Source organism: Motacilla alba, chromosome 1 (assembly GCF_015832195.1).
Source record: "Motacilla alba alba isolate MOTALB_02 chromosome 1, Motacilla_alba_V1.0_pri, whole genome shotgun sequence".
Classification (NCBI taxonomy): Eukaryota; Metazoa; Chordata; class Aves; order Passeriformes; family Motacillidae; genus Motacilla; species Motacilla alba.
The window spans coordinates 31,762,529-31,774,970 of NC_052016.1; the positions used below are offsets into that span (position 1 = coordinate 31,762,529).

The 12,442-nt window shown below is 38.7% G+C and overlaps 1 protein-coding gene across 35 annotated transcripts in view; it reads right to left on the reverse strand.

Annotated features, from left to right (window-relative positions):
- The window catches only part of ZBTB20 (zinc finger and BTB domain containing 20), a 478,730-nt gene that overhangs the window by 449,242 nt on the left and 17,046 nt on the right, over nucleotides 1-12,442 (reverse strand). For 20 of the 35 annotated variants that reach the window (XM_038149512.1, XM_038148734.1, XM_038148641.1 and 17 more), the window contains exon 1: nucleotides 29-4,388. The exons of 9 other annotated variants lie outside the window; for them this stretch is intronic. The gene's annotated coding sequence lies outside the window, so the exon portion shown is untranslated. Of the gene's footprint in view, nucleotides 1-28; nucleotides 4,401-12,442 lie in introns of those variants that run through there. 6 more of the 35 variants (XM_038150033.1, XM_038149428.1, XM_038148570.1 and 3 more) reach the window with 3 other exon arrangements.

Genomic DNA, 12,442 nt, shown 5'->3' on the forward strand with positions numbered 1-12,442 from the left:
TATGTTTTATAAAAGTTGACTGGCCTACCTTGCTCCCCAGTCCTCAGTTTGTCTCCTCATAGTCGCTGTCTCCCTGGAAGTACAGTGTGAGTGGTAATGACTGCCTGCCTCCCTAATGAGTCCATTTTCCTGCTCTTGATGTTGTGTATATACACACACTGCAACCTACCTTACAAACCACAGAGACGGGAAAGGGAGAGCGAGCGAGAGAGAGCGAGCGAGAGCGAGCGAGAGTGCGAGAGACAGGGAGAGCGAGAGAGGGAGAGAGAGAAAGGCGCTCGCAGACAAAGCCCTCCTACCAGACAGCAGACAACCCTCCTTCCCCTATCTAGCAAAATACAACTCGGCTAATGCAGCAACAGGTTCAATACTGCCAGGCTGAGGCAGCGTAGCAAAGGTATACGGGGCTGAGCAGGATTGCTGGCAAATAAACACTTCGGTGCCGGCTGGCTCCACCTTTCTTATTTATGTTACAGGATGTTGGAATGCATTGTTTCAGACAGTCCATATGATTATCATAAATACATTTTTTGTGCATATTAGCATGGAGCGCTGAAACGTATCAGCCATTCTGCTCTGTAACCTTATAGCTCTAACACATGCAGGGAAGGTGTAAACATATCTCTTTTGACAGGCAGACTACACAAAGCCCACTGATGATTTTAAAGTCATGAGATCTTTCAAGAAAGACGCTCCTGGAGATAGGTTTCCCCAGACAATAGGGGAGCAGGGAAAATTGATCTTGATGAGGAAGAAGTCTTCCTAAGAGACTGCTCGGTAAACAATTGAAAAGAGAGGGCTATTCTCCCCAGCATTCCCTCCTTTCAAAAATATATATATTGGGAAGCTTCTGCCCCTACAGCTATAATAATGTGCTGTGCTTATGTCTGAACAGGTGCAATGCATATAGTACATGGTGTTACAAGGACAGAAATAAATCTCTCAAGTAAAAAAACATTTTCCCAGTTGCAAACAGGCCAAGGTTATTTAAAATACAGGTCTAATCTGAAGAATGTTCTCCCCACTCCCTCTGTATTTTTGCTGGGGGGAGGAGAGGGGACGGACGGGTGGTGGAAGGTGCGAAGGAGAAGCCAAGATAGGAGAAACAATACATGTAGCCAGTTACTATATTTTGATTTTTACAATAATCTGTCACATCTGAAGAAGATGTATGCTGCTTCTAAAATAATTTTCACTCAGCTCTGCTTCTCATCATGCGTTAACTTATGCTGTCACAAAAATTCTATTTATTTTAATGACAGCTACAGACATGTCAAAATAGGAAGACCGGGGGAAAAAAAAAACATTTTGCACCTGTGTTTCATCCTTGGCAAATGTTCTCCAAGAACTTTATCCATAGGGTATTTTTTAGATGGAGATACTAGGAAAAAAAATTAAGTGATATTACCAAGGTTATGCTGTTAATCAGTAGAAAAACAGATGAGAACTCAAATCTCCTGAAGCAAAACAGACTTTTCCTGGAGTAACTCATACCCACGTAAAAGTTAAGTGTCCTGTCTAAGCCAGTTGAGTAGGCTCCCTCTATTGTCAGTGGAGAGACAGGCACCTCCCAAACTCAATTCATCCCAGCTTTCTCTGTCTCCCCACTAAAGAGGAAGCCTACACAACTAGATTAGGCTAAGCAGCTAGCTTGTAGTTGTCTATATTAAGTAAAATGAATCTCTCTTTTGATCTAAAGCTCTATTACAACATCCTGCTTCCCAAACTACATTTTTATTATCACATTTATTATTAGGCAATATATGCCTAAATTGTAGTGATGGCAAAGGGACAGCCTACTGACTAAAAGAGACAGGTAAACTCCCTAGATTCATGGATTTGTACCCTCAGGCTGGCTGGATATTCATGATTCACAGAGTCTTTATAATATTAACCAGCCTGGTGACTGGTGAATCTGATTAGTTTTGTTCACTGGTACACATTTTTGTATTTCGCTTATAAACATTCTGGTTTTATCCACATGTACAGTAAATACAGAAGGATTAAGTAATTTATTTCAAAAGGTTAATTTTCATTAATTTTTTCATCAAAACACAGGCTCTCTTACCTTAGGGTTAAATATGAAGAGTAAAAAGCTCTAATAGATGACTTAGTTCAACTCCTTCTGTAATATTTAGCTACATACACACCTGGAATATGTAGAGGCAGCTCTCCAAGTTACTCTAAATATATATTACAAAAATTTAGTCATATTACATATTTTCTTCTCTGGACTTTATGACCATAATCACCTTATTGGAGGGTATGTAAGGTCAGGAAAGCAGAAGGGGCATTTGTAGACTTTGCTTCTAACTGTGGTAACTCGATCGGGCTGTGTAAGTACCAATTGAGCAGTCATTGCCTCAGTTTTTCCATCCGTAAAACAGAATCAACTGTAGTTCCTTGAGTAGATGGTACTGTAAATACATGAAGAGTCTTCCCATATTGGCCTGGCATCTCTCAGTTTTATTATGGCAAATATTATGGGAAAAAATAAATACTTTGTCAAGGGGACTTGTATCAAAGCCAGCTGATGAAAATCACAAATTTTCATATCCTCATATTCAAATAATAGGAATAGTCTCTGAAATTTAAAATTTAAAAACCAGGTCTACACCAAAATGAGAATATCAGATGTGAGAAGTTCTTAGAAGCCTGGAATATATGACCCCAAACTAACATTAATTCCTTTGTCCTACCAATCTTACACATACAAATCTGAAGAAATATTTAAAACATACTAACTTTGCATAAAAAACACACTTGAACCCTTCAAATTTAAGATATTCAGATTGAAATCTGCGTACTGAGTCAGAAACACTGAAGTTTGAAAAATGTTCAGACTTGGAATTGATCCAACCTGTAAGCTGGAAGGCATCTAGATCCTTAACTTTTCTCTAACTTTCTAGAGATGTCATATATGCATCTGAGATGGGGTAACAGGCCAAATTTCCTTATGTTTTGAGGAAGTCTGAATCTCAAGAACACTAGAACTGAGCCCAGTTCCACTCACTTAGAACAATGCTTAAGGCCAGACCCAAACTGAAACCCAAAGCCACCCCTTCCAAAGTCGCATGGGGTTTGTGTACTCACAGAGCTATAGAACTAAACCAAACACTTTCAAACCTCAAGACTGTTGGAAAGCAAATATGGAGTAGATTCCAACTTAAGCTAGTTTTGGCCTTCAATCAGAAATTAATCAAATTAACCATAATCTTAATAAAATCCAAATATATGTTTGACCTAAATGAAAAAACCCACAAGATGTGATTTGCACAACTTGTTCCTTGCCTTAAAGTCTTTCTTAGACTTAGATCCTAACCATCAATGGCTTGATTCTGGGTTGTCTTATTAATCATTTAGTCCATCTAAACCATTTAAAAAAATCCTGAGTGGTGTGGTTTGAATGGAGACTCCAGATTAATTGTTTTGCCAACATAAAACTGTCCATTTGCTTGATTCAAAATGCTCAATGAAAGCTTGCTCACCACCACACCACACCTCCTGTGGGCCTGCAATTCCTCCTCTCCATTATATGAGGAGGTCAATGGCTGTGCACTTGGATAATTTGCAAGAAGCAGAAGCAGAACGTGTGGCTGCTGGCAGCTTTCAGCTCTGTCACAGGACTGGACACAGACCTGCTGTGTGACAGTGAGGGCCTGCATGGCAGTCACACGGCCTGGCCATGCAGCACAACAGGCAAGCAAGCCTTGTCATGTGCCAGGATCATACATCTCCCATGGCACAGACATCAAATTTTGGTTAAGCCACGCACGGAGTCACACCACGAGAAAGGGGCTGGAACAGAGGGTTCCCGGCTGGCTTAGTAAAATGCTGCATTATCCATCCTGAATGCACAAACAAGCAATGCTGGTCTACCCGGTAGATGATAATCCTGCTTTTCTTTTTCTGCAAACTTGTCTTCTCAGTTCAGAGTTAGTTTCTAGCAACTGTCATTAGGGAGGCAAAAGAGCCCTAATCCCTCTAGCAAAGCCTCCAAAAGAATTTAAAAAAATTACTAGCACCATAAAGGCAGGTGAAAGATTAGCGTATTTGGTGCAGCCAGAGCACCCATCTCCAGTTCTGCCAGAGAGCTGCAGAGCCCTGATTTTCAGTAGTAAGGGGAAGATAGGGAAAACCAAAGTGCCGACCAGAACTGTGAAAGACTTTGTTGCAAATGACAAGATTCTGGATGATGGACTGAGAGGGAAGGAAGGTACTTCAGTGCCAAATAACATATTCTAGACTGCTCTAGTCTCTTCTCTCCACTTTATGTCTCCAGGTGCACCAACATGCTAAGTTTAGACATATCTTGTTGGCAGCCAGAACTGGAAAAGGAGTCATGGCATCATGTAAACATGTCTGAGGATAAGAGCTACTTCCTTCAGGAAAAAAAAAAAAACAAAACCAAACCAAACCAAAACAAAACAAAACAAAAAAAACCAAAAAAAACCACCCAAACCTAAAAGAATTAGCCTCTTAGCAGATACCTAAGGGTTGATTTTCAAATGCTGAAGAAATTTAAGTAAGACTGACTCCATGAACTGGTTGGGTACCTTGCCTATCCCTGTGATGAGCTAAAACACTGGTTTTGATGTACTTCACATATTTGCCCTATGACATTTCCATTAAAACCTTCAGGGGGCTCTGCATTTCCAGAATCCCAGGAACTCTTCCTAGAAACCAGGCTGGTTTAACACCATACTGCTGTTAAAAATCACAGGCAAGCTTCCATGACAGTTCTGTTTCAGATAATATAAGCAGGATCTAGAAACAGTCACAGCAACATGTCTGAACTTGATTTCTTCCACTCCATCCCCTTAACCACATCCACGGGTCTCCATGACTCCCCTGGTGTATCACAGTATCTTGTTGCCAGCCCAACAAGATTGGTGATTCACATGTCTCTACTGGTGTCCTGCAGTGTCTCTGCAACTTTGTGCAAATGTAATGAGAGAAATGCCAATTAAAAAAGCTCCAGAGTCCTGCAGTGTGGCAGGCTGATTCAAATTAGATACCTGTATGAAGTGATTAAAAATAGGTTTTTTAAACCTGAAGATAACAGGAGAACAGTATGTTTGATTTACATCAGCAGGGGCCAACAAAAAATGTAGAAGGACCACACAAAGCTCTTTATTCCTGCAGATTTACTCATGATGATGCTGAGGACAGGAAAGGGGAAATACAGTGCCCTTCTGGGGCCTTTCAATATGCAAAGATTCTCAATTCTCCCATCTCAGCCAAATAAGTAATGCTTTCTTTTAATATAGCAACTTTAGTCCATCATACCATATTTCAGGTGCACGTAATCATAAACAAATCAAATCTCACAACTTCTTTTGGCAACAAAACTTCTGTCATTCTCAATTTACAGATAGCAAAAAAAAAAAAAAAAGGAAAAAGTTAATCACCCATTTGAGAACAGAAAGTAAAATTTTTCCTGATCAGAAGTTCAGTCTGTGTTGCCTCCTTGGATCAGACTCTCAGACACTCAGACAACCCAGCTGATCGACAAGACTGGCATGCACTTACTGAACCAGAACTGGCTTTTCTATTGTTTGGTTTTGTTGGGGGTTTTTTTTTGGTGTGGTTTTTTTTTGTGGGTTTTTTTTTTTTTTTTTTTGGTTGGTTGGTTTTATTTTTTTTTTAATCTCAGAATGTCCTGAATAATAAACCAGAAGCAAAGCTGACATGTCTCCAACAGTTAAGTTAGATTTGTGTAAATCTGTGTGCAAGTAGTGTGTACCAAATACCCACTTTCCTTTGCGATGACATTACCTGTACTTCAGTGGAGGAACATTTTGCATAATGACTGTTTCCCTAGGCCACCTTGTATTAAGGCTGCAAAACGGTGTTCCTGTTGCATAATCATCCCATGTCATACATTTCTCTAATGCTGTGTTGGGCAAATGTTACTGCTACATCAGTAAATTGTGAGAGCGAGACCTCACAACATAACAATTTTTGTCCCAGCAAGGCCAATCCCTTGCTTTTATATTCATTAACACTGGTGTACATCAATCACCACCTACAAGGACTGAGAGTCCTCATCAACTCCAGAAGACACTATCATACCAACATATCACTTTCCAATTCAAAAACCAAAACTATACAAAAGCCTTTAGACATACATGCACATGAACTTGGCATGTCCATGTGTTATTAGCTTTCCATCCTGGAAAGCTAATTTAGCTTTCTGTGTAGATTGTGTTGCAATTATTTAACTCCTAACAAGGTGCAATTATCTGTAGCCTTGGCTATACATATATGTTCATCCTCTCCACTTACAGGGTGCTGGGATATTACCTTTATTTGCATGGGCAGGCCATTAGTGACCAATTTAGCTGTTGAGCTAACATGCCAGGCCCTCAGGCAAGCTGGGCAGTTACAATGAAGGCATATCTTGTTACATAGCCCACTGCATTGTAGGGGGTGCACCCTCTATTATATAACTATATGGTTCCCAAAGGTTACCTATGATTCCAGTATAGAGACATGCTGCAGTTCAGCCAACATTTAAGGAGTAGAAATTTGATCAATTATTTATGAAAATCCACACTGAATCCCAAACAGAACAACAAATAGTAAAAAGTAGTTCTATCACATGAAAGGAGCTTTGATAACAAACAGATGAGGATGCACATTCATGACTCTCTTCTGCCAGATATCCAGGATAACCAGGAAAGATTTCTATTTTTGCCACAAAAAGTTAAGGAGCATGCAGACTATTGATTGCTGTCATAACAATTTCAGAAGTGAAAATTCTGAAGCTCAAGGTGGCCGGCATTTCTACTTTTACCTTGTTTAAATAGTAGGGGGAAAAACTGCCAACAAACCAACACAAACTTCTGCAACTCTAGTGATTGTCGTAGCAGTTGAGATGCACTAAGTTTATCATGAATGAAGATCTGATCTAGATGGGGGAAATAAGTGAGACACATCACTAGCAATATTTTGGAAGCTGTTATTTTACCCTCTGGGTGCAATTGAATATTTTCATAAGCCTGTCAGTATGAATCCATTCTACCTGGAAAATATTTATGTCAGCATTTTCAAAGATGCTACTCATTCAAGAGGTAATTATCTCCTAGTTTAGAATATCACATCTGAGAATACTGTCCCCCAGATGAATAGCCATTTCTGGAAAAATAAAAACAGAAATGTAATGTAAGTGTATCAGAGGTATGAAGATGGAAATTTCATACTTCAACATTTATTGACTATAGATGAAGTGGACAAAAACTTCTCTACAGAAAAAAATAACAAAGAGTGTTGGAATGTCAAACATTCAAAAACTCTTCAGTAGGCTCTAAAAGTAATGTGATTCTCTTAAAAGCCAGGGATTTTTTTAAAATCTCTGTTATGATCAGTAGCATTTTAAAAACTTTTCTATGCAATTATTAAAACTAGAAATTTCTTTATGTATTTTCTTAAAGCTAAGGATGTATGACCAAAAAAATTATAGTATGTACAATAATGCTATAATATTTGAAAGAAGCAACACTAAGTGGCATTATTAATCTAATATGAATAGTACTTCAGCATGACATCCCTTCAATGGATGTAGGATTATTTTCCTCAAACACAGTCATATAGTGAGAAAGTTCCTAAATAAGATTTTTCTCCATCTGTTCTAGGCAATGTTAAACCAATGCTTTTACCAGGATACTGAAGTTGTAAGTTACTGAAAAGTCTGGACTTTCACTCAAACCTCTTTGGCTTGTTTCTCATTTTGAAGCAGTTCAGCCCAAAATTTCACCGTGGCACCCAAAATTTCACCGTGGCACCCAGTGTCAGCTGGCCTAAATTCCTGCTAAGTCCCTGTGCTTAGTGTTTCTGGATATGCACCCCTAGAATCCCACTGCCAGCTAACAGAAAACATAAAGCCCAGGGACTTAGGGGCATTTAGGCCACGTGGCTCTGACCTGTGAGTACAAAATGTGCCTGATTCTGTTTCAGGGCTAACTAAATATTGTGAGGCCATTCAGTAAAGTAATGGAAATGAGTAAAACATCAAGCACAGGTTGTTTTTGACAGCCTCAGAAGCCCACTCCAACAGCAAACAACTGCTGAGCCCTGTATCAAACACACAGGAAACACTAATAAGGATGTAATCCTTTTACTAAAAGCAGTGCCACCAACTCTAGGTAAAAAAGTCTCATGTTCACAAACCTTGATTATGAGTAGACCACCTCAGGATTATATTTGTGTGTATGTGGGCGGGATTTTTTGGCTTTGAAACATTTAATCAAAGATGTTTCTGAAGAATAAAGAACCAAGATGCACTAGATGTAATGAAGAAAAGGAATATCCTGGTCTCTCTTTTTTTTTTTTTTTTTTCTTTTTTTCTTTATGTAAGCTAAGCTCTATTAGAAAAAACTAGACTGGGTCAAATTAGTCCTTTGTTTTAGCCTAAAGGAGAATATTTTTGATAAAGTAAACACTGTTTGCTCAGCTGATTTAAAGGACACATTTAGAGGCGCATTTCCTTTCCTGAAGTATTAATTGAGGTTCATTTTGAAAGGAATAGATGAGAGAGTTTATTATTTAAAGCCAAAGAAATTAAAAGCAAAAAGTTGTAATAACTGAAAATTAAGCCTCAGGTCTTGTTTTACACAAGAACAGAGATAAGAACCTTTCCCTCAATCAAACCTGTCAAACAATTGGAAGATCTAGCAAGGTTAGTGGTGGTGTATGTCTGACAGAAATCAGCTTTGGTATGTTATAGACAAACAACTCTTTTATTTTGCCTGTGTTTGAACAAAAGGGCCTTTCACTACAGAACTAGAACATACAGAACAAGGTGACATAATATTTTCAAAATTATATAATAGAAACAAAGTGTACCAACTTCAATGCCACCCTTCAGTCAGGTTTTGTAACAAGCCCAAGTCAGATACTATTTTATGGTCAAAGGGCTCCTCTTCTATAACTTTCTTTGCAAATATTACTAGGACTGTAAGATTTTTTATTGCTACCAGGATTATCTATGATTATATAATGAGAGATCCCCTTTGTAATATCTGTGCAATTAGGCATAATTAAGTTTGTCAGAGGAACGTTAATTTCCTGATTTTTGAGTAAATAAAGAATCAATGTTAACACTGCACTAATCAGTACTAACTAACACTTAATTTGTTTTGTTTCAAAGTCAGAGGTCATATTGTGAAACCATTTGATAATATGCAACAAAAAAATTCAGCAAAATAAACAGAAGTTGCAATAAAGATAACTTCATATTAACTGGTAGTTTGCTGTCCTACTGTTCCATTTGTTGAGTTGTCCTGAAGCCAACAAAATATTGGTAAGAATCAGGATACAAATATGACTGTAAGGAGTCTCTGTTGTAGTCTCAGAATGCATCAACATTTGTTTTTAACACATTGTGATAGTATCACAGATGTTAGAACCACAAATGCCAGTATACCTTTATGCTTTCTGTTTCAGAAACAAAGGTACTACCACTACAGCTACATGGAATTCTCATCAGCTTCAGGAAATCATTTGAGGGCCAGGCACCAAGCAAGGAAAGAAAATCATGTCTGATAGAAACCCCACATAAATATTGAGCTATACATCATACATCCATCCAACTGAGTAAGCAAATGAGTTTCAGCCTGAAATTCCTAGGGATTCCCAGAGTAAAGCTACAATGTACCATAAAAATTCACGGGGGATTCTCAGATATAAGATTATGGGGGCAAACTGTTAGCAAGCTGTTAATGCTCACCTGGTGCAGCACAGCTATTCTGTCATGAGACCTGAGACTGCCTGTTTAGGCACCATGTGCAGCTCATGTAAGCATCTTTAAAACAGGTATGAGAAAAGTAGCCACAAGGTTATAATGAAGAGAATTTATGGGGCATTACTCTCCCACATTGCTGTTTCAACATAAACAGTACTCTGGGCTCCAAGTATCAAAATGTGACAATGCTGAAGGTCTATGTAACATTATTATCTCTTCTTTTTCCTGCCTTATTTCTTGAGGGAAAAAAAAAAAACAAAACGGTAAAGCAGTAAATAGTTTCTACATTGAAATGACTGACAATAGTTTTCAGAGTCAACACTGCTTGACACATCCAAGAATTCTTGTATTAGGAGACTGACTGGAAACAAACAAGTGTCAGCTCACATCTAATGCAATCTTTAATTAGAACCTCACAGTCAGGCAAGCTGCAAGCTTTTTACGTCCTAAATTAAAGCTGTGATTTTGGAGCACAAGAAGTCAACCACCAGGGAACAAAAGCACCAGTTCACCATACTGCTAAAAGTCAACTCAGTCTGACCTCTGTTTCAAAATATGAAGATAAGCGATAAATTACATCATTTTCTAGAGCAGACAAGATGTAACAATTGCTATGGATTTTTAGTGTTAGGTACTTAATGATGCTGGAAGTTCTTTGGGAAAACTACGGCTGCTCCTCCGAGAAAAGTTACGTGCAAGACAAATAAAGCCCAAAAATCTGACTTACAGGTTGTATCCACATTCATGCTACCACATCATCCACAGGTCTCAAAGCTTAACATTATCCATCCCTATCTACAAGAGTTCACTTTCAGAGGAATGAGAATACTTGCTTCACAATAGCTCAAAGGTGTTCAAATCCCTGCCAGACACTAACACTTCATTCCACTCATTTTAATGGAAAATAGATGTCCAAATTCCCAAAGACAGCCCTTTTACCACTGGGCCTAAAGGATATTACTTGAAAATATCTTTGTATCACAAGAGAAGACAGGAAAAAAAATTCCAATTAAAACTGGTGGAATTGATCAAAGAGTGAAAGCCATCAAGGAACAAGACGGGCAAAATAGGGAATAAAGTAAGGGAAAAAGTGCATAAAGTTATCTCAATCTCCTCAAGGAGTAAAAAACCAAAACTTCCTACTAGAGTAAAAGAAGATGTTTCAAGTTTGTTTTCTAACTGCTAAAAAGAAGTGTATATTAAAGACTAGGAAGCTGATTAAAAATCATGGCAAAGACAGACCATAAAGCTGGAAGTAAAACATTGTATCATGAATTACTCAATTGTCACAATTAAATGGCCAGAAATTGCTCGAGTAGGAGTAGCCAGGAGTAGCCATAAGCACCCCTAACATCACAGGTTTTACTTTGAACTGAAATCCTTCTACTCAAAAAAATATTTCCAGGCAATACTACTTGGGCTAAAAAAGTATTTCCAACAGCAGTCTTTAGGTTTATCATGGAAATCTGCACATGTCTGAGATGGGCAGTGGATTGTGGCATGTAATTAAAAAAGTACAGTAAAACACCCTGGCTGAGTTGCAGCTTTTACCCTGCTCCTCTTATCACCTTCATTCTCCAACTCCTCCCTGCTAACTCAGCCTTTCAGTCCTCACTCATATCATGTGCACTCAAGATTAGATCAAGTCCTGGGAATTTCTAAGCAGAGCTCTGGGCCTAAGACCATCCCTGTGGGGACAGGGAAGGACTTGATGGATAAAGAGCCAACCATCCCACACAGTTACCACTCTACACATTTCTCCCACTGTGGCCATGCTCTCAACCCACAGAAAGCTCCTTGGAATTTCCTGTGGTACCCGATATATCCTTCTCACTCTTAAAGCAGTATATGCACTTCCATCTTTGAGAAAACGTCAATAAACAGTTTAAATAGTTACTTATAAAACTGATAGCTGGATTTTCATTTAAGAGAACTACAGCTAAGATTGCACAGAGAGGCTTATCATAGCATCATAGAATGGTTTGTGTTGGAAGGGACCTGAAAGATCATCCACTTCCAACCCCCTGCCTTGGACAGGGACATCTTCAAATAGACCAGGTTGTTCAAAGCCTCACCCAACCTGGCTTTGCACACTACTGGCACATGGATGCACACTACTTTACAGCTGTGAGAGAGACTGAAAACAAACAAACAAACAAACAAATCCCCAGAGGCAAAAAAAAAGGCATGAACTATTGAGGATCACTAAATATGAGAAATATGAACAAAAGCAGCACAAATTGTGTGGTACTGGTAAATTAGCATATTTTTATTTTTTCAGCAACTGAAAGCATCTGAGTGGCACTGGCTTTTAGAGGGGTGCTCCCCATGCTCTCCCATGAAAACACCAAACCAAAACTCACACCGATGTGATTGGTGAGACAAAGCCCTGACAGACAAAGCTAGAGGTGTTTCAAAAGCGGAAATACATTTGTCCAAAGATGGCCTGCTCAGCCCCTCACAATAGACCCAGGGAAGATGTTACAACATTTTGCTGCAGGAGTTGGTTATATATAGTTTGGCAAAGAGTCCATGAGTCATGTTACCTATATTTACAATGTCAGATACAGAAACAATCCAGTGCTGACTTTTCAGGATCTGACACTTAGAAATGTTTACATGAAAATAACAAAGAATAGGAAGAAGTGATGCTTGAAAAATCAGGCTCTATTTTCTATCTGCAAATGAGAAATTTAA